The following is a 23,841-nucleotide window of genomic DNA, read 5'->3' as shown; positions in this document are numbered from 1 at the left end:
TCATTTTCATTTATCTCAGAGTAATGTTTTCGTGTCTGACTTCTGAGTACAAAGGTGCCCACGTGACAGCCCTCCCTGGTTCTTCTGATAACTCCTGGAGTACGGAAAGGTGTGACTATGCAAACCCCAGGTCAATCTTTTCTCCCAAATTAAGTTCTGGCAAAGCACCACAAAGCAAATTCCTCAGTGAATACTGAGGGACCTGTGAGCTGCCACCAACTCTGTTGTATCCCAGCCTGCATACACAAAATGTCTCTGTTTTTTTTTCTGTTACTATCTACCATCAAAAATGCTTTTAGGTTAATAAAGGAATTCATATATCACGTGAAAGATGTATCATTACACTTAGAAAAACATATAAAAAACCCTTGACAGGTATACAGTACAAACTGCAGCATTTAATCTGCTTATAAAACTTAACTTTTCATTGTTCTTAGGTCAAATGTCACTTTTCACTGAGGGCAAAGAATAATAAAATATCTAAACAAGCACTTCCTGCCTTCCAGTTGCAAATGTATTCCTTAATATCCTTGGCAAATGCCTCCTTCTTCTTGATGAAGGAAAATGTGATATCCATGAAGCAAGGCTGCCTTTAAACAGATTTTTTATATTATTTATTATTTATTTTTATTTATTCTATGAATTTATTTTATTTTTATTTATTATTTTATTTTATTTTATTTTATTTTATTTATTATTTTATTTATTTATGTTTTCATTTTATTTAGCATCTATTATTTTATTTATTATATTTATATATAAAACAGATGTATTATATTAATTTGGTTTGATTGTAAAAATTGTGGAGACCATTCTTAGACAGGGACAAGTTATCTAAGTAGGCTAAAATGACACCTAATTGAAGAATAGTTCCTGAAAAAGAAAAATCTAGAGTGCTCCTTCCAGCTCAAATGTCTATAAATAATTTCAGTAGTGAATATTTACACAGCACTTTGAACATGTAAAGTGCTTTTCAAGCAGCATTGTTAGTTATTTAGCATATACAGTGGAATAGCAAAGTTTTCAAAGGGGATATATTTGAAATTGAACAACTCCAAATATGTTTAAATGAAAAAAGATGATACCATACTAAATTTCCCACAAGGAAAAATTGACAATCATAATTTTTTTAAGAAAAGATCAGCTATTAACCCTAGGGGAACTCTATATAGGTTTTTTTTATTATTATTTATTTAGAAATAAGCAATGCAGTTTTTTAAACATATAGAATATATTAGCCTCTTCTCCAAAAAACATTTGCAAATACTATATTGCTTTTCCTCAGTGAGATCTTAGATATTCTGTGTTATGTAGAAACCAGTACTCATCACCTGCTGCATGAGAATTTCAATAGGTAGAATGTTACTATTTGAGTGATGGTGTGGGTAAATATTTACATTTCATTAATCACAGTGGAGTTCATCATGAGCTGGGATACATTTCTAATAATTAGCCTTTCCAAACATTTAAGCTACTTTTCTTTTGAGCAGCTTATTATGCTTTCATAGATGAAAACGTTAATGCACTGTTTCAAACTCCTGCTTTTCTCAAAATAACTCCAAAACAACACCAAAAAAAAAAAAATCCGAAGTGTTTTGATAACAGACAGAGGATTTCCTCTGTTTGCTGAATGACTATGATACTATTCTCCTTTGTCACAATACTTCTGACCGTCTTATAATCAATCTTCAATTTGAAAAGTGAAACTGTCTCATGAAGTAGTGAAAATAGAGGAAACAAGTTGGCACTCTTCAAAAGTATAGAAGTGTAGTTAATTACCTATCCTCTTGAGCAAATTCTGATGATACTTTATGCTTAATACCAGTTCTCCTTGAAGCTTCAACTGGGTGTAATAATCCTCACTTTGTCTCCAAACATACTCACTGATAAAAGTCATAGGTGGTATTAAACAGCTGTCATCTTCTGCTCAATTCCAAATATACTTCAGTGCTACAGGGGCAGAAATAGAACTGAATTATGGCTGGGATTTTTTTCACAAGTGCAGTAGAAGTGACTGGTCATAAGAAAGCTTTCCAGTGACGGATTCTCTCTTCTGGATCAGTTTGTTCAGACTTCTTTATCTGTGTGTAAATCTCTGAAAGCAGAATATACAGAACTCACAAGCAAATACCTATTGATTGATGTACAATAGATGTGGAGGATTTAGCAATCTGTCAGGCTAACCCTTCTTGTACTCACCTCCTCTGACACAACACCTGAAGAGTCTGCTGTCCAGAGAACCCCAGCCAAATGGGCAAGGACCTCTGTAGTCAGCTCTTCCCTGCTGCTGCGATGCAATTTTCAACCAGCTCAGCACCACAGGCTGATAACTTGATAACCCAAAAACCCAACCCCAGCCAGATTCACAGGGTTTTTCCCCATAGATATTCTACATTCCTATGGAGAAATCCCTTTCTTAGCTCCCTGATTTGATAATGATTTCAACTTGACAGCATGATTTCTTGATTTCCTCTCCTTCCTAAGAATTTGCTCAGAGATCCTCCTCAGTAGTTTGAGGTCTTGGATCTGTGCGGTATCAGAGCTGAGCCTGTGGTCCTTTGGTTCACAGGCAGCAGGAAGAAAGCAGGGTGAAGGATATACCAGCTACTACAGAGAGAGAGAGGTCTACACCAGGAATAATATAGGGTTTTTCCTGCTCCCTGTACATGAAAGCTAAACAAAGGTCTTAGTCTCCCAGTGGCAATGTAAGTGAACAGAAGGAAAATACAGGTCTTAATAGGTAAGTGTTACTGGGCAGGAGAGTATGATTGAAGAGCTTTAGGAAAAAGAAAAGTGTATCATGTGTGGTGTAACAGAGAGGTTATTACCTGGTTTTCAGCCCTAGGAGATAATACCTCCTCTGTTCTCCTCATTCTGCAGAGGATTTCATGCTAACCTTTCCTCAGAGTGTCTTTCTGTTAGTGTCTCCCAGCAAAATTCCATCGAGTTTTTAGCAGCTCTCAAAAGGCACCTGAGCCCACAATTAAGAAAAATTATTTGAACATAAGTAGTATGAAGAGATTCTAGGTTTCATCTAACCTAGCTCTTGCTTGTGGGTTACTGCAAGTTCTGCATTCACAATTTCTGATACATAATATCTGGAGTGGTGATGAAATTTCCAGTAGTTAATTGGCTCTTTTGAAATTTTGAAGTTGTGTACCATTTCTACATTTCTACTACTCTCTTACCCTGATCACAGTGAGAAGAATGACAGATTTGTCTTTACAAACAATCTGTGGGTCTGCTGATAGATAAAACTAGCACTTGAGAGATAAAAGAAACAATGAGAAGGATTCCACTGATTGATGAATGGAAAAAAAAATATATTTGCCTTTACAAACAAACTGTAGGCATGCTGATAAACTAAATTGGATATTGAAAGATGAAAGAAACAATGGGGAAAAAAAACATCAATTCCATAAGAATTAAAAATTGAGAGGGAGGTATATACTTTAGAGGGGAAACAGGTATCAGGTGTTCTGGGAAGTCTGTATCTCTCAAGTACCTCAGCCAATGGGGAAAGAGAGAGGAACATGCAGCCAGGGAATTAGGATAAAAAGGAGGCTGTGTCCTCCAAAAATTTGAGAGACCCCAGGGGAATGTCCCATGGCCTCTCCCTTTATTCAAATAAAGAAAAAGGACTCCTCTGTCTCCTTTTTGGACATAAACCTCTGGTGTTTGTGGATTAATTTTCCTGACAACAGGGTACCAGTTTACTGTATTAATGAGACTGAACTATGAAATGTTTGTTATAACATTTGAATAAAGTTCTTGTAAAAAGCATGAAGCCACGTGAAATTTAGCAAATATTTAAGCCTTCAGTGCAAGACCTAAGTTTCATCAGGCCTTTCAACATGAGCAAATTGAAATCCCTGCAGGTGAATTTAAGACTTAGCTAGAAGCAACAGTGGCTCAGAGAGCATAGACTTGGTAAATACCTGGTGGCAGAGTACATTTATAGAAAAATCTAAAGTGCATTTTCCATTCTCTGTCTCTTTCCTTATAGTTCTTTTCTAAATTTTTTTGTCTTCTTTTCTTGCATAACAGACATGTTGCAGTAGTCAGAAAGACCTGTGGGACCACTTGTGTGTTTTACTTCAAATCCCCTTTACAGCATTCTCTCTGAAGAAAAGAATTCTAAAGGGAACTAAATATTATTCATCTGAAGATAACTTTGTGATCATTTTTCTTAGTACCTAACCAGAACAAATATTTGGTCTAGTCAATCTTCAGGGAACTTCTTAACACAGCAAAGTAGTTGTTACTGTTTATGCAACTTCCAGTTTTATTTGCTTATTTTATTTTGACTTTTGATTGTCTCATTTCTGCATCATTTATTTTTAGACTTCACTTAGACTTCCAGACACCTCTATTATATAAAATAAAGCATTTATTGTCATTTGTCTGAAGGATTTAATTTCTGTAGGATTTTTTTTTTCACCTCTGTTTTATAGTAGGGTCATTCAATGATAACTTTCATTCTAACACAGAATTTGCATTCTCAGAGACAAATACAGCCATTTATCAGTTGCCTTAATATTCAGAGCTTCATTAATATTATGCCTTTTGACTTTTTCATAAAATGCTTTAAAAAAGAAGATCATCAAAGAAAAAGTCTTGTAAAGCAGTACTGAGCAGTTAGAGGAATTAACTCAGCAGCAAATCAGTCAGACAAGGAAGCATAGTGAAGCATCCCTTCCTCTTTCCTGGGCTGATACTTAAGGATCACAATCTTTTAATGGTACACATATTCCAGAAGTTTACTTGAAGCACTCAAGAAGGTGTAGAGAAATAGCCAAAGGCCCTTGCAGAGTGACGTAAACACTGAACACCATTTCAGTTGTTTTTATTGCAGACCTGAAGGAATGGTATGTGCACAACTTTTATATTAGCCAGTGCTCTCCCCCCTTGAATTTAAAGTCTTGACAAAGTTGTTCCAATTTAGTTATTACATTGTTCATTTGGAAGATAAAAATGCACAATTCTAGTTAAGGCATCAGGTTATCTTTGCCGAGCTCTGTGCTGCTTTTCTCACTGGCTTCATGACGTGACACCGGCATTCCTAGGCACTGAGCAGCTCCACTTGCAGCCTAGCTCCAGAGGCAGTGAGCTAAGCTTCACTTAAAAGTGTCACAAACTCAGAAGCAGGGCTCACCTGAAAGCAAAGGGATCAGTCCCCTGGTGAGCTGGAAAGGGAGTTCAGGGTTGTTATGAGAGGAAGCAAAAGAAAGGCACAGAGTTAGACGTGGATCACACACTGTGAGTTGAGATCTCCACTGTGCATGTTCTGTGGGGAGGTTTCACTTTATCTGTGTCATGTAACACTGGCAATGCATGCATTTTATTTTACTTAAGTGTCTGAATGTAATGGAATTGTTCCTGCTGTTGAAAAGAGGACGATTCTGGGGGGAATATCTATGCCAAATGACCTAAAGTATGTGACTGGCACTGGGGACAGTAAGTTATTCTCTCAAGTGTTGTTTGGGCAGTCTCAGCTCCTCATGTGCTAGCTTCTGCCTAATGCTCTGACATGGGCTTATATTGGCTTACTGACAAAGAAGGAACCTAAATGCAGAATGTCTGAAATTGTATTTTAATGCTCTTAACACAGTAAAGTGATCCCTTTCCAGAACCACTTGAAAAACTCTATCTAAATAAGGAGAAACAAGAACAGATTGCTACATCTTTATATGCATTGTTACAAAGGACTTGACATCCCATATGATTTTCTTTAACTTCTGTTTTTTTCCAAGAATGATGCTACTTGCTTAGTTTGTTGTCTTGATTATTATTTTAAGAAGAAAACAAATCATCACTCTCTTAAGTGTCTTATTTTACCTCTGTGCCAACTTTTACAGTTTTGTTCCTCTCCTTTGTAACACATGACATCAAAAAAATCTGATCCTGGTTTATTCACTTTCCCAGGTGATTCCCAGGTCACTTTGTTAAAGTTTTACTACTTTAGTACCAAAGGGTCAAAGAGGTTTCAGTTTTCCATTGCCTCTTTACAATTTCGGTTTCCAGCTCAATGCTTGTTTTACATCTGTAACTAATTTCAAAAATCCTGGTTTTTTTTATTTGGTTAATATCTACTCACAAGTCACTACTTTCATGAAGTTTAATTAATAAATTTTGTTGTGCTATGCCTTACATTTCTAATGCTGTTAATATGAGTGATCACAATAGATGCTATGAGGTCAGTAATGTTGATTACTCTTGTACTATTCTCCAATGTTCAGATCTAGGAGAGCTTTATTTTAGTCACCTGGCACTTTCTGATAGTTTTATCATCATGAATATTAAATATCCCCTCAGACAATAGTTTCAAGTTTACCTTTAATGCCTTTTATATAAGACTTTTTAGTGTTCCACTACTGCAATATTTGACCTATAAGACATTTCTGAGGGAGAGGTAAGGGTTAGGCTTCCTTGGCTTTGGCAGTGAAGTTTTCACTGCAAACCTGAATTCAGACATTGCTTAGTTCTTTCTCTGCAGCAGTGTGTCTGTGAAGCTGCTCTATGAAAGATTTAATATATATTTTCCACCTCTTTCTTTGCAGAGCTGGAAGTTTTTAGGTTACTGCCAATCTTGCCCTATATATTTCTGTATGAGAAAAAAGGACTTCCTACAGATATCCTCAGGTTTTTTGGTGACAAACTTAACAATCAATTGCTTTAAGGTAAACTCTACATTATAACAGCAGTACAATATTTTTTTTTAAGTAATTTTCTCTTGATTTAAGGTATGAATATTGAGATGATTGTGATTTAAACACATTTTTGGTTGTGCAGCTATAGGATCGATGGGTAAGATATAGATGTACAGTTCTGTAATAGTATATGTATTTCTTTTTAAAGATTTAGAAAGAATGTGTCCCTCTACATAATAATGCACAATGTCCTCCTGTTTCCCAGCATCTACAAATCTTTCCTAGTGGTTTAAGGGAAGGTCTGAGATTTGCACATCAGTGTGACTCACAGAACATATGTACTGCATACTTTGAGTATCACATCAAGAGGAAGTGGGTACAAGGCCAGACAAGAAATTTTGTGTCATCTTTACAGACCTTGGAAACTGCAGGCAACAGTGGAACTGCAAATAAATAGCAGTATTTTTTTCTTATAACTAATTACTCTTTTTCCACAGTTGTTCTAGTTCAAAGGCTTTTTTCAGAACATCAGTTTCTTAATGGCTAGAAACCTTCCTCTAATAACTACCTTAAATTTATTCATAGACTATTTATACTCATTTATTCTTTTGCCAAAATCATCCTTAAGCTTTAATAGCTCTTTGCTTTCCCTGGTGCTTATTCACTTGAACAAATGGTAGAGAACAATAAACACCTCTCTTCTCTTTCTGGATTAAATAGGCAAATCATTTTTAGTGTCCTAAATCAGTGTCTCCAGTCACCTCCTTATTCTTGCAGTGTTTTCCTGCAGGTGTTCTTTTCCAAATTGATCTTTCTTGAATGGCAGAACAGTTTGACTATGAACAAACAGTAATTTCAGAGACTGACTTGCAACACACATGAGTATTTGTTTAAATTAAAAACAGCATCTTCAGTGGCAATGGTACAGGATTAAAATAAACCAGTCCTCAAACGTTTTGAGACAAGGAGATTACTGTTTTAAAGGCAGGATGGAAGATAGAGGATGATGTCTGCCCAGTCCCTGAAATCTCAATCATATACATTTAATTATTTTTAATAAAAGACATTTGCAAGGCTTTTGAGGCAGCACTGAGTCTCCTGGTTAAATGGTTTTGCACTGCAATCATACAGGTTTTTTCTGCATGCAATTTTCTAACACATTAACAAATAGCACCACATTTGTTAAAAAACCAAGCTCCTAAAATGCATATATCACTTTGTAGCTGAAATACAATTTTAAAACAACCAGCCTTTCTTTTGCAGCTGGAAACTAGAGACACCAATATTTTTTTATACAGGAGGAAAAAATAAAAAAGTTAGCAACTGTTATAGAGGCTTTTCTGGGTGTTTCCTGTCTGCTCATGCCAAAGGCACTTTAGTGTTGAAAAACCTGTGATTACAACCAATTCATTCATTAATTTTTAGTTCAGGGTTTATATAAATGCAGTTTTCTCCTTTCAGGACAATGTTATGTCAGTCTCAGCAATCTATATATAGAGAGATGGGTGCTAACCCTATTAGTGTGAGATCAGACAAGCAGTTATCATCATCAAGAAGAGAAATCAAAGTGCATGGTTATAGCTGGTTTTTCCAGTTTCATATGTTACATACAGAGTTACATATAATAATAAGAAGAATATACCTTGCAAAGCCAAAACACTACTCCAGTGCAGCAGCAGAAGGAACAATTTTGTAATTTTTGAACATACAGAATGAATTAAATCTCTTAAGTCAGTTTGCATAAAAATGTTATTTTACTCTGATTTATTTGAGCAAAATCATTATGCTATGAACTTCTATTTTTTTTTCTTGTTTTAGACATGGAGGTCGTTCGGTCAGTAAATATAAAAGCCTATGAAAAAGAGTTCTGAGAACAAGAAAAGCCAAAGTTTTTCTTTTCCAAAACTTGAGTCACAGACACCCAAAAGAACTCATAACTGTTCTACACTGTCAAATCTGAAGGAGACAATTTAAATGGAAAATGAGGCTTTTTATATTTTTTCTTTTCCTTTGAGCTTTGATTTCCTTTTTTCTCTTTCTGTTATTCCATTATCAAGTAGTGAATGTGCATGACAGAAATGGAGTCTATTTTTCAGCAGTGCTTTTCTGTAGTTACATCACTGACACTTCCTATTCCTTGAAAATGGAGGTTATCTGAACACTTTTCTTTTGAATCAAAGACTTCTAGTTTGGGAGGGCAGGAAATCAACTTATTTAATCTTTTCTACATAAGGAAATTTAATGCAAATTTTTAAATAAGAACCAGACGATTTTCACAATATATTCCAACCTTGTATGCAATAGCATTATTTTTTTTTTTATTTCTCTCTCAAAAGATGCACAGTCATTTTGAAATTTTTGTTACAAATTTTATTGCTAACCCTGTCTGGTTGTTACCAAAATTTAAACATATGGGCTGTCATATCAATAGATTTCATCCTTAAGAAATAAATTTGTACAGCTGTATATTTATTCAATCTGCTTTTCTCTTTTTAAGAGGCAGGAGCTAGATGAGTCTTGAGGGTTCAGGGGAACTTAGAACTAAAGACAGAGATATTCCCTTAAAGCACTTAGAAGAAGTATTAATTACATTATGGCTTTTTAGAAGCTCGGTGTATCAAATACATCCACCAGAGATCTCACTGTGACAAAATCAATACAGTTCATGAAAAGTCTCCCTTAATTTTCATTTTATATATGGAATGACTAAGACCTTCAGGCAGATAAATACTAGATCAGTACAGTTAATTTCCTATAATTGAAACTCTTGACCCTTAAAAGTTGAAGGAAAACCAGAGCATTTTCAAGTCTTGCTGCTAGTTTTCAAAGCTGTGAAACCAAGAGAAAACATGGTGAGTTGTCATAAACTGTCTTTTCAATATGGACATTTTTATAGTGCAGATACTAAATATTCTCTCTGGTGCACGTATATGAATATTTGTAATTAATATTTTCAGTAATATACAGCAAGAAATAAAATTAGTAACAATAATTCAAATACATTTTAAACATTATGATCAGCCTAGAGTAGAAAAGGAAAGACTGTGTGAAAGACCCCAATTCCAATTTCTCATTGGAATGAGGAAAACTACATTTCATTAGCAATTAGAAATTCTTTATGTTGAGACAGACAGCAGAAGAAACTATAACTATGTGAAAAAAAACTTGCTGAAAAAACCCTTGAGCTCACAGTTGAGTGGAAGTACTGGGTGCTGAAGAAGTGACCCAAATCCAACTTCAGTTTCCACCTTGCCAGGGGAGACAAGTCAAGAGGGTATTATCAGACAGATGAGACCTTTTGAGCCTTCACTTGCTGCTTCTCTTTTCTTCTGCTTCCTGGAGGTAGGAACAGCAGCCAGCTGAGTTGTCTGGGTAACACTTACTGCTCTTACATCAATTTTCTTTACAATTTTTTCACTTTCCCTGGGAAAGGACAGCAAGCTAGATGGAGTATCACACTGGCCTAAATCTCATTTCTGTACTGTCCATGGGGTCACAGAGGGCTATATGCAGAAAGTAAATGCAAGAAAATCTACAAGAAATGCCCAAAAGTCCCACAGAAGAAAAATAAAAATTTGAAGGACTTAAAGTCTCAAAAATACATTAATCCAGAAGGTTTCAGGGCCAATTTATTACAAGAAGATTCTGTGATACTGGTGAATGCAATTTCTTTGTTTGAATTAAAATCTAATGATATCTCTTTTCTGAATTTCGAAAGCAACTAGGTATATTCTTGAGGTAATGAAGAGGGGATTTAGTAAAATTCTATATTGGATTTTTAAACTTTGTGTGACATCCTAAATGAAAATATTTTCCAGAGGTTGTAAAAGCCTCCCATAATGAAATATAGATTAAATATTTGTATTTACAACTTTAGGACAAGAGCCATTAAAATAGAAAAAATTTGTTCAAACCAGTGTCAGGAAAAGGTCCCTAATTATATACATGTTCTCTCCTTAAATTCCAACGTTTGGGGCCAGATTTACTGTAGATATTTATTTATCTTGCAATAAATAAATTGCAAATTATGCTAATATTTGTTTCTGTGAAAATCTGTAGATGATAATTACTACTTTTGCTATGTTCCATGTAATTAAGATAGGCATTATGGACCTTCTCTGCATTGTACGCGATCAATGGTAGAGGAGAGACATGTTTAATGGACAAATCTATCTGGAATTTTAAGAGAGTTTTTATGAGCAGACCCATTGTCAAAATACAACTTTACTGTCCCCAACCAGGATTTAATATTATCTTATTAATTTCATCTTAAAGCAAGGAATCCAGAGAAAGATAGAAATGGATTTGACAGTGAATAACAAAATCTTGCACGCAAACCCAAGAAAATGAAATTGTTTATTAGGTCATAGAGGTTCATGCCAATAAAATTCCTAAATTCTCAAGATTTCCATTTGTAGCTTTAATTATATATATATGTGTACAAATATACATACATAATAATTAAAAAATAATTGAAACCTACAGATTCACCTTCATTTTACCCATGAAATTCACTGATTTTCATTACAGCCTAGAATCAGGATTTATTAAGGAAAATACAATGTAGAAAAGAGCTACAAACCTGTGGAGTGGCAGCCAGCTGGCTATTTGAAATCTGGCTCTCACAAATAACAGTTTTTCTCAGGAGAACACAATTGTTTGGAGAAAGGTCTGTACAGAGATCAGAATGAAATTGTCATGACCCAGATGGAAGCTGGTAGCCTACATCTCTGAGCAAGCAGCAGCAGCACAGCAGCCCACATACCAGCTTACATTTTTGGAACCTGACCAGAACACCAGTCCAGCCCCTCGAAAGGACAGAGTAAAAAGAAAGGAAATCTGCACCAGCTGTCCAGTTGCTGCCACTCACATCTCGTGGGGAGAATGTGCAAACCTAATGTGGTTTGTGGGGAGGGAAGATACAATTTGGCTCTTGGATCTGGATGGTTATGATCTCCTCAACCAGATACCAAAAGCTTTTGAGTATAATGGGTGGGTTTTTTTCCATGTTTGCCCAATCTGCTACTGGAAGGAGACTCCAGTTCTGTGGCAAAAGAGACATATGGCCAATTGCACAGCCAGGACGATGGAATATTTTCTTTTCAGACAGAAAGGATATAAAATCAAAACAGGCCATTTAATTGGGACTTAACAGAAAAAATATTTGAGAGCTTACCTAATTATCACAGCTAATGATCTCTTACGGTATTTGATATGGCAAGGTTCCCTTTGGGGAGCAAGTGATGAATGTTTGAATTAGAAACCCCAGCCTAAGAAGAGTATAAATACATCAGGCTATGTTCTTTCATCATTGGATGATGTCTTGTTGAATAACTTGGCATTATTTATGAGACTCTGAGGAATTTAATAAGCTGGGTTGGTAAAGACTAAAGCATAACTATGCTAATATATATACCCTAAATATAATAGATGCGCTTATATATATATATATATATATACACATATATATATGTATGTATATATAAGATACATTAATATAATATACCGTAAATTCAGCCTCCACTATGTCCTACCAACTTCTAATTTCTTGCCTACTTTATGGAAAATAAACCTACAGGAAGCTGTCTACAGCAAAAGCAGACAAAAAAATGTGTTAGGTGTTCTATGGAATATGAAATGGAAATTTAGACAGACTATCTTGGGATATAAAATTTAAGTTAAATATTTATGTGACCACTTCAAAGTACATTATATGTAATGATCCACCAAACAACTTGTGAGTTATACCAGCAGCTATAAGAATGAAGGAAAACAAAACAACATGGCAGTTTGCTATAAGAAACACTGCACATAATATAATTGAATTAAATAACCATGTACAGTATAACAATCTTCCTATCTGTACTTAAAATTCCATATATTTAGATGCTCTTTTTTTTTGAAAATGAAACTGCTCTGCTGTACTGTACACACACAAAGCAACTTATTAGCCCTCATATTTAATTTTTCATAGTCTAACCCAATGCTGAATGCTATAATTTTACCAACTTCCAAGAGATATAGGTGCCAGGTAAGATCTATCCTTCCCTATCTGGCAGTTCTGTGGATTACCTCGCCCTGCCCACCACATGGTCTTGTCTTGGCCCAGATCCATGTCCACTAGGAGTTCATTATTTCCAGCTGTAACTTTTTTTAAAAATTCTTTTTCGTTTCTTTTTTCTCTCTATTCTGCTGCACTTCTTCTGCACTTTTATTTTTACTCATGGATTTCTGTCTCCTCTGAGCTGAGCTCCTTGGGGATATTCCCTCACAGGGAATCCCTCTTATCACAGTCCTCTGGGTCAGGACAAAAACTCCACAGCCTGTTAGGATCTTGTTTCTCGTGTTTATTAGGATGTTATCACAAAACTTGGCAGGTCTCCCCAGACTATCTGCACAAGTTCAGTTCACTGAAATCTGGTTCATTTCTTTTTGATGGTACAGAATGGCCTTGTGGATCACTTTGGCTATGAAAGCTCAAAATGGCCCCAAACCACGCAGTTCTTTTATCTTTATACTCATTCTTATCCAATTAACAATAGACACGTATATTGTTTTTCTTAATCACACAATGACCCATCGCCTGTGTGCTGCACTGCGCCTTTTTCTATCCAATCACCTACTGTTACCCAAAAACCTCTAGAAGAAGAACATGAAGAAGAAGGAAAAGAAACAACATTCTAAACCCTCCATCTTGCCTTCTGCTTTCTAAACTGTTTTAAACTCTAAACTTCAACTTTTTCACCCAGTGACTTAAGAAAACTCTCTAATCTACACACTCACACTTTTAGCTTTTCTATCTAACTTTAACGGTTGTTTTCATGTAACACCATGAAAACATGCTCATAAATTTCATATTGTATGAAATTCAGTGTTTTTCTGGATCTCAGGTATCAGAAACAAGCGCACACACTCTGAGTCTCAGACTCCAACACTAGTAAATCTTCTTTCAATATTGATGGCATCTTCCACATACAATAAAAATAAAATGGTAGTAATGAATGCAAGCTTCAATTAAATATTTTTCTGCATTGTTACTCAAAAAAAGTTATTGTCAGATAGGACTAAGCAAATCCAACTTTTGCTCCCAGAAACTAAGATATCCACTAAATCACCAGTAATTGCAAGCTTGTTTCTTGTCTTTACAACCTCCTGTTTCAGTACTGTCACTGATTTCTGGTTTCCTACTCAGAAAGCAGTTACAGTAGAAATGTGACTGTATTAGAAGACAGATTTCCACCTGTTTCACCTTTTTATCGATAGGTCCATCTTCAATTTCCTCACAAGATGATGAGAATCTGAGAAGTTTTATTAGTTTTTGAAATTTTCACTGATAAGTCTGTATATATAAAAAACACATTCTTTGATTTCTGCACTGAATATATATGGATTTTTTTATCCCAGATTGCCTTATTTCCCAGTCTGTTATCTTATATGATTCTCTATCAGTTTGAAATGTCCAATTTTCATAACAGAAAAAGAATGTTTTATATTAATATAATAGTATATCTTGTACATCTTGCCCATCTTTGGCTTAAGCAAGCCAGCTCATGTCACACAATTGCTCTGCTTCACAGGTAGGTTTATGCAGAACAGAAGGGACACCAAAGATTTGAATCCCAGACAAGAAGAAGAAGTATGGGCCCCAGCATGACTAGAGGTGCTTTATTTGTGCAGAACTCAGAACTGGAATTTCTGATTGAGACAGTAGGTAATTTAGACATTTTGAAAATGAGAAATACAGATTAGGTCTCTAAACCTTTCTTCTTATCTGCCAAAAAAATTAAATGTGTTTGTTCCAAATTCAGTAACATTTTCTCAGCTGGTTATTTATTTGTTCACAGTAGAAGTCAAGTTATATGAACAAATTATTTCCCTCTCTTATCCTAAAGTAGTAATTTTTAATCCCTTCTCACCCCTTCTTTTTAAGTCTTTTAATTAATACTATTTCAAGGGGGTTTTTTTCTGAAGTATTTTGATAAACACTTTAAACATTCTAATGAATAAATTGTAGTTTGTAACCAGGACACGTGTTATTTGAAGTAGAATTACTTCACATGAAGCTTCTAGACAAAACACAGAAAGTGTTCAAAGTGATTCAGTGGCATTACAGTTTATTTCATATAGGCTAACAGGTCAGCAGGTTTCTTATTCAGAACTTTAAATTAACTTTTTTTATTTTCCTGTATATTATAGTGTCTGAATGCTTTCTGTACATCTAGACTAGTCTATCATGCTTTCTAGGTTTTGGGTTGGTTGGCTGGGTTCTTTTAAGGCTGTTAAGAGCCATTTATTAACAACTAGTGAGATTTCTTTTCACCTTTTGGCTTTGGAATTGCAACTATAAATTACATGGTTTGTTTTCACATAAAAACTTATTTTGAAGGAAGTGTAATTTCACTATCCTCTCTTTTTTGGGTTTTTTTTTTCACATATGGCCTATCATATGTTGGAGTTAACCATCAGCCAATATTAAAAGTGCTTACTTTTCTCTTACCTTTCTCTGGCCTTTCTCTGACCTGTAGTTCACAAAATCACCTTTCACTGTAACATTTCCCTTGCAGTAGTTAAATGCATATTTATTTGTTCCATTCTATAACATAGAAAATTAATGCTTGCTAAAAAATACAGATTATGGCATTAATTCTTAGTTCTAGAAATATGAATTGCAAAAAATTCTAATCATTCATAAAGAGTATCAGTAGTGTACAAACTAACTTGTTTTACTGACAAAAAAAATAATTAAAAGGAGATAATATATATAAGCTTTTTCAGCAGCTTTTGATGATGATATATATGACATATTTATATATATTCATTATTGATTAATAATGAGTTGCATTTACTGAATTAGACAATAAACTGTTTCTATGTTTTGTTAAATCATGAATTTTTCTAGTGAATCACTAGGTATGGAAGTTGGGCCAAGTCTGGCAAAGAGTTTGGATGATGCCAGTCTTATTGAGGGGAAAAAGAAAGACTCACGGAGTGAAAAATACACATTTCTCAGAAACAGATAAGCAGAAATTATCACAGAAACAGTCTGCAAACTCCTAGAAGGTCACAAGGAGATTAGTGACAGTTACCTTGAAACTACCCAGAAGAAATCCTGCTAAGGCAATCACATTCCCTGTGGTGGCAGAGGCTCAGACCTTGTGGACAGGGATAAACAGCCAGTGCATGTGTCCTCAGTATGGCTCTTGATACCATCTTATATAATGTTCCTAGAAGCAAGCAAAGGAAACAGATGAGATGAAATTTTGTTTGGGAAACCACATGCCCGTCGGTGGTGCATGGTTAATGTCAGGGTGGGAGGGGGAGCAGAGGGAAGTTCTTGTGGTTGTTCAAACTCATCCTTACTCTCCTTTTATTTTCACAGTGAACTGAGAACAGCTTATTGAATTTGTGTGCATGCAGCACAGAGCTGAAGGAGACTGCCAGAGAAGGGAGGTTCTGAACTTATTGTGATCCTAGCAACTTGGAAGAAAAGTGCAAGATAAATAGTGTGTAATTGAATAAGGTATTTGTGAGGTGTATTTATGGAGGAAAGACTGTGATTCTGCTCCTCTGTCTGAACTGAATTTAGGACTGTCCTGCTGCAACAGCGTACAGATAACATTTCTCCAGGTGGGATTATATGCCCTATATTTAAAGCAAAATATCTGCTTAGCTGTGTGTGGTCAGGCAGGACCTGATGTTTGCTTGCTCAAACACTGCATGTCACTGCCTCAGTGATCATCTGCATTATCTGGGAAATAAGTCTTCTGCTCACAGGTCATAATCCAGAAAAGTGTTTGACAATAAAGATTCGAATCTCTTAAAATGATATAAAACCTTTCAAAAGTATGTGGGATTTTAATTTAAATATTTGTTTTCAGTTCTAAACAATGAATGTATAGTATCTATAAAAATACAGAGCTATGAGAAGGTGTAAAAAACACTCTGGAGGCAACCAAGCTGTCTTTCTGCTTGCTGGGTTGCAATCACACTGGTTTGCCATATTGTGCAGGATAACTCTGAAAACTTTGAACACAGGGATCTTTGTGATCTTACTGAGTGGTGGCTGGATTTGGGCATCCCAGCTCAAACATGCCCAGACTGCAGGAAAAGGAATTTCACCTCTGTTACCACATGCTGTTCATGGAGAGAAACCATGACTGTAGTGCAGTTTGGAGTCAAGACTGGCTGTAACTCATTGAATTTGAGTGCAGACAGGTGGGGAACTGCTCTTGTCTCCATGAGAATCTTGCCAGGCAAAATGCATCCCCTCCTTTACACATACTTTACATGAGCATTCAGATGGGCAATGTGCAGTCACTCAGGCCTTCAGCAGCAGAAAAGATAAAAAAGCCTTTCACCACCAAACCCTTCACCAAACAGAGATCTCTGCAGGTTGTTCACAGTTACATTAGTTATTGACACCACCATGGTCAGAAAGTTTCCTAGCTACTGTCCTATCCCTCACAGAAGGGGTTGATAACAATTTTTTAGCTTACAAAGACAATACCTGTTTAAAAATAGCTAAAAACAGTCTAATCCTGTGAATTGGAATTGTCTTTGGTTCTGCTTTTCTTGTGTTTTTATGCTTTGATAATGAGTTTAAAAGCTTTGCCTTCTGTGTCTATTCCACAAAAAAATTGTGGCCTTCTTGAGTTTTTGAGCACTTGTAGGCCAAGCAGTTGACAGATTATCTTTTATATTTTCATTGAGCCTCTGTGTAGTACTTGTTGGTACTATTCCTCAGAAATACTTTTGATATTAGCCTCAACAGCAACCAAAAAGCAATATTAAAAATGGCTGGGGAAGAGATTGATGAGAGGGAGAGAAAAAGATTGCAATCTAGTCAGAGTAATAACATTCTGACTTCAGCTCTGAAAACAAAGAAATTCATTTATCAAAAAGCCAAAACTGCACCTTAGTGAAATTTTCTACCATGTTTTTTCACTTGCATTTCCTTTAGTTTTTAATGTCTCAGATTTTCAGATTCATACAGATAATCGAGTATTGGAGCTTCAAGTGAAAAACACTGGAGTTTTTGAAGTAGAGTGGTTGCATAAATGTAGAAACCTGAAAATTCAGAAGAAAAGCATACCATGGACAAGAAACCTGTTGTTGGGAGATCATAGTTTAGCAAATCTTTAGAGGCAGCCATTTTTTAACTCTTAACTGCAGATTGAGCTGCCTGCTCCCACAATATTTTTAGTGTCAAGGCAAACTGCCAAAATATCAGAAGTACTGGTTTGATTTCAAAGGAGAAAGTATTTTGGTTGAATCTGGAGGCATCTATCCTCAGTTTGTTTCATTTTTTTTTATATTTTATCCTTAGCTTTGTCACCTGAACTTCTTAGTCTTGTTGATTTTTGCTGCCTATGTCTTAACATATTTCTCTCAAAGTAGGTCTTACCATCTTAATCAGTAGAAAGAAACATGACATAGCAAAGATGCCCCAACTATTGGTACCAAAGGCTGAGGGAATTCTTGAAGAGAAAGGATCTAAATATCTGATTATAGTACTTACTCATTAAAAAGATCTAACAGTATTTTAGTATCTCTTATAATGTTCAGACTCTGTGTATATACACAGTGAAAATGTTTCCTTAGGTATTGGAACAGCTCATCTGGGTCATAGGTCCAACACTGGCAATAATTCAATGTAAATAAAGTGGGTTATGTTGCTGCTGGTTTGTTCATCTTGGTGAGGTTTTTTGCTTCTTTGTTTTAAGGGTAATTACCTGTGCTTTAGAACAAGTAGTCACTTGATTTCTACCCTCTGTGGCAGTGAGTTCTGAGCCTTTTTGACTGGACTGTGCTACATTCAGCAAAATTCTCAGTGGATGCATTGATAAGATGTCTGTTCATTTCTCAGCAGCTGTCTTGTGAAAGTTGACAGGTGACCTTCAAGGCAATTATGCAGCTTTATTTGTTCAGTTATGTTGATAGAAAGGTATTTTAGCTTTCATTCTTTTCTCCAGTTTTTTGTTACTTCTTTTTCCTTCTTTTTTTTTTTTTTTGTCTCCTCTTCAATGCTTACTTTCTGTTAAAGGTCTTTATGCTTTATGTCCATCATTAGGTTTCATTATTATTTAATAATGTTTCATTCTAAGTGATATTAAAAAAGCATGGGACTATTCAGACTACAGATATTGGAACAGTGAATGTGTGATATGAAAATAGGCCATCACAGGTGCCTAAATTTTATGCTAAAATATTCATATAGCTGCATGTTTGGAAATACAAAAGCATATTTTTCATAATTTATAGTAAGGTGAATCAGTTCATTCTGTACATTGCATTAAATTAATTCCTGGTTGGGTTTTTTTCCTCATTTACCTCAAATTATTCAAAACCTCGCATAATTTCTTGGTTTTCTATTGACGGTCAGTAAGCATTGCTGCTGGAATAGTTCACACTAAGGCCAGCCTGTTGACTTAAATGAGGTTCTTGCTACCTTTTTCTTCTGATGTACTGCAGATGAAAAATCCGGTAAAAAAAGGCTGTAATGAAGCCTTAGTCTGAAATTATTCCATCTCTGAGAGGTAGCAGGTATCTTTTTAAGGCATTGAACCCTTGGTAGAATTGTCCAGAGATGTAATTCACCAAAGTCTCCTCTTTAAATCAGTGTAATGCACACTCAAGCTTAATCTTAAGATTAATCTTTAAAGAAAAAATGTCTTAAAATGCCTTGAAAAGACAGAAAACTTAGAAACACAGTAATTCAGCTCTCTCTTATACCACCCTCTTTTCTTGATTATTCTTTCAAGTTTCTATGCAATTACTGAAAAGGAAGCGAAAACATCTTATGTGATGTGGAAAACACTGTTTAATTAAGATGTGTTATTGAGATAGATATGAAGAGCCCTTCACTTAAATCAGATTTATTGCTTCCACCTTGTTAACCTTTATCCTCAGTCACTGACCATTTTTTTACACAGTGGGCCACAGATTTCACATTTACGGCTTTTCTAAAGTGCACTTGTCAACTTCCACTATAAAACCTGACATTCATATCATCTTGAAAGCTTGATAACAAAGTGCTGCAAGTGCTCAGCATGAGGCTGCAAATATAAAAATGTATTCCACAGCAATAAGAGGCTGCCATGAGTGTCCTTTGCTAATTATCAGGAGAACAAATGGCCTTAGATTAATGTGGCACAAGGAAAACATTGCAGATTTCTAGACTGAAAAAGGAAGCATTTTGAAAGGCTAGTTATCTAGAGATAACTCTTGGAGTACCTCTGGCAGCACTATTTTTAAGCAAAACAGAATAATGGAAATAAAAGCCTGGCTCTGCCATTGTCCACAGAGAAGCATAAGGATTAAGTGGGTTTTTCAGGAAGATTTAAAATACAGGAACTGCAGTCCTCAGTGAAAATGGTCAGCCCAAAACCATCAGTTTTTAATGCGAAATTTGAAATATGTTTTCCCATGCACATCACTTTACAATTCTTTACACTAGACTTCACAAACTATTTTCATTACTGAAGGAGTCTCCTATAGCAGATTTGTAGTCCTTCACTGTTTGCCCTTACCCTTTCTATCTGGAATACATTTGCATCAGGTGCATGCTTTGTCACCTTCCTGCTCACCCACTCTTCCACAGCCTCCACAAGCACGTTAATCAGCACAAACGGAGCCAAGGGCACACCAAATTCCACTGGTGACCTCCCTCCATTCAAACAGTGGATTACCTATGCTTGTTTCCTAGCTCCTATCTTTGGAACAGTTATTGTCACATTACAGAGTTTTCCCTCTTACCCCATCACTGTTCTTTTAAATCACTGAAGAGCCGCTGTAAAAAGTCATCTGGTATAGAGGTGTCAAGGTAAGAAAGAAGTAAGTAATTAAGTTTGGAGGTGAGCACCTATCTCAGGTTCCAGGAAGGGAATCCACACACATTCCCTCCACTCCTTGCCTGCCACGACTGTTGTTCGAGCCAAATTCATTGTTTGACCTTTCCATAAAATTTACCAAAGAAGAAATGACTTGGCCCCAGGGCACTCAGAGATGGGAAAAGTGACAAAATACATGCAGTTGAAAAATAAGCAAAGCACATAATGTTTGCATTCTGTTACTGCTTTGGCAGTGATCGGTGTCATCTGAGAGTTCTGCACTCTTGACTGTCTTTGAACATTTCTTCTTTAGCTGGGAAGTAATTTATTTCATAGTGCAGGGCTTTCAAGTCCTCTGCAAAACCTTCTGCTCTATTTTTTTCCCACTGATTCATTTTTATCTATTCCCATGATTTGAAAAGTCAACATGCAACTTCCTTTTTTTATATATCTTCTCCTGCATAGTAAGGATTTTTCATTTTTTTCTTCAGCTTCTCTCTTATCGTTTCCTGCTTTTACGTCTCTGATGTTTCTACAAGCTATAACCATCCAATTTAGTCCCATCAATTCAGTATTTCTTATAACACACACAGGAATCAAGTGTATACTTGTTAAAAGTGTAACCACAGGACTCTTCTGAGTGTATTAAAGGATGTGCCTCTCCCTCTTTCTCAGAAGGCTGTGCTTGAAGCTATTTAGGAAGATTTCACTGAAGACTGAATACCACTTTCGCTGTTATCTGAGTAAGAAATTGCATTCTAGGAAAAGCCCATGGAGTTCAAAGCCAAGTTCATATTCATTTAATTGAAAATCAAGCCCAGTTTTTGTTCTCAAGAACCTTCTTGCTTTAAAGAAAAATAAATGTTTAGGCTTCCAAGAAAACTCATACATACTTTGATTGTTCTTAAGACACATGAAGAAGTTTCTAAACAGCTTCGTACTTATGCTATCCAATTAACTGGACAAAAGAAATGCAATGGCAGTATTTGTTGCAGCTGCTATGACATGAAAATTCTGTGCATATGGCACCAATCAATGTCATGACAGAAGAGAAAAAGGTGTTTTGTTTTCCTCTAAAATGTACACAGTATGTTATTACTCATTTTCCTTAAGCTACGATATGGAAAATTTGTCCATTTTGTCTTATCAAAAGGAAATATTTTTAGCTTTCAAGGAGATATTTTTGTTTCCTAAGGCATCCTCTCACTCATTAAACAATGCAATTTCAGCACAGGTAATAAGAGGGTGGGGTTAATAATCCAACTTTAAATACCACAGTAGTACGAGCTGTCTTAATATCTCAGCCAAATGAGTTTAGGAGAAATTAGTCTTTTGGTTCGCCCTCAAAATTCTCATATTTTGGTGCAGTATAACCCTTCATGATAACAAGCTTGCAACAGGGTCAGCACACTGAAACTGCTGCTCACTCACATGAAAAGATGCTGATGAATCCCCATTAAAAAGAAATGCCCAAATGAAATGCAGAGGTCTTTGGCATCAAGACAACTTATTTAAGGTTTTATAGCTCAGCACTGTGACCTTCAAATGGATACGGATCTGAATATTAATGTAATAATGTAATCATGAATTCAAAATGTAGAGAGCAGGTTTTTAGTTTGATTTTGGGTTGTTTTTTTTTCCTCAGAGCAGCCAGGATTGTATCTCTACTTTCTGGATGGTATTTTAGGAATTTAGAGATGGTGGTGTTAAATATACCACCCTCATGTTATTTCAGGTTTTAGGTGAGGCTTCTTCCAGATATTCCGTTTAAAAAGCCTAATTAATACCAGGATAATTCTTCACAGAAAGACTGATTGGACATTGGAATCAGCTTCTCAGGGAGCTGGTGGAGTCACCATCCCTGAGGGTGTTTAAAGGAAAAACTGGATGTGGCACTCAGTGTCATGGCACAGTCAACAAGGTGGTGTTTGGTCATAGGCTGGACCCAATGATGTCAAAAGTCTTTTAGAACCTAGCTGAATTTTAAAACAAAATAAGGATTAAGATAATAAAAGCGGAAATTATTGATAAAATAGTTTTTACACAATTTCTGTTACATTAAAGTACTGAAAAAGTAAAAATATTCTGGATAAACTATGACTAAGAATGTGTTTATTTTACAACTTTATGTTATGCATGGAAGGAATAAAGATTAATGTGGAGCCTCCTGTCCTTCATCTATCTACTCAGATGTTTAGCATTAAAATTGGACTAAAAAGTCTATCTCATCCAGACAAGCTCTCAGCAATCTAATATGCTGTAAGCCCCAAGACAAGATGGCAAAAAGGTGTCTTTGGCACAATGTTCATTCAAAAGGATGGAACAGTGCCATTCTAGGGCCAGGTTCAGGTCTTGCTGTCCCATTCAGCTGTAATTTGACATGATTTATGAAGTTTCCTCCTCTGATTTGCTGTCCATCAAGAACACCTTTGCAGAGTAATAAAAAGTTTATGCTTAGCTGACATTTATAAAGCCTAAAATCAGAAGCTAATTCAAAGAGAATGTGAAAGCTGAGCAAAGGAGCTTCATTTGCTCATAACTTTCTTGGCACAGGAAGTTGTCCAGAATAAGAACTATTTCTGTATAAAGAGCTTTCCCTCACAGAGACCTACTCTTATACAAACAAAAGCATTAGACTTGCTTTGAAATTAAATAGTGTTCACAGGCTATACTTCCTTCCAGAGGCTTTCTTGATAAAGAAAATATATATATATTAATTCTGGTGCTTATCTTTCTTGTCCTCTGTATTTCTGTGTGAGAATCCATGCTGTGTTTAAGATTGGTTTGTAATTGATTCTTATATAGCCACAGGTGTCAACTGGAAACACTGAAATAATCCAAATTTTCATTTGATATATGCAGGAATAAGAATATAAGAAACACTGATGAATACACAATTTCATGCTGGAAAAAACATCAGTGTGAGTCAAGAGATATTACACTTGGTCAAAAAAATGAAAATCATTAAATTTTAGAATTAAACTAATTAATAGTCACAATCTAGTCTTAGCTTTTGACCATCACACACATCTTTTAACAGAGATACACATATGGCTTCTAACAACTACAGAGACTCAAGTATATACATATGAGAAGAGGGTAAAAACACCGACTTTCTCTTGTCTTCTTTTCAACTATCAAGGAAGGAAGAGTCATTTTAAACCACCACTGCAAAAAGTCTTCTATTCCATGTGCGTAAGACAAGACTGCTGGGGGCTGTTACTGAACTAAAAAGAAACTTTTGGGGACATTTTGGGCCGGTTCTTTTGGGAAGAACAGACGCATGCCAATGGCAGGAGGTCCCTTGAAAGAGCTTGTTCCTTTGCCCCAACAATGCTCAGGCAAAGTTTCATTTTTGAAAT

The 23,841-nt window shown here is 35.7% G+C and overlaps 1 long non-coding RNA gene across 1 annotated transcript in view; it reads right to left on the bottom strand.

The window, feature by feature from the left end:
• Window positions 1-23,841, bottom strand: part of LOC107206360 — a 91,149-nt gene that overhangs the window by 18,667 nt on the left and 48,641 nt on the right. Inside the window, exons 2-4 of the long non-coding RNA XR_001522381.1 lie at window positions 15,737-15,874; window positions 11,233-11,321; window positions 9,841-9,986 (exon numbers count right to left, since the gene is read on the bottom strand). This is a non-coding gene — a long non-coding RNA (uncharacterized LOC107206360). The remainder of the gene's footprint in view (window positions 1-9,840; window positions 9,987-11,232; window positions 11,322-15,736; window positions 15,875-23,841) is intronic.

Source organism: Parus major, chromosome 5, assembly GCF_001522545.3.
Source record: "Parus major isolate Abel chromosome 5, Parus_major1.1, whole genome shotgun sequence".
Lineage (NCBI taxonomy): Eukaryota > Metazoa > Chordata > Aves > Passeriformes > Paridae > Parus > Parus major.
Note: the sequence above shows the minus strand (reverse complement) of the source record. Positions and strands in the feature narration are given on the sequence as shown.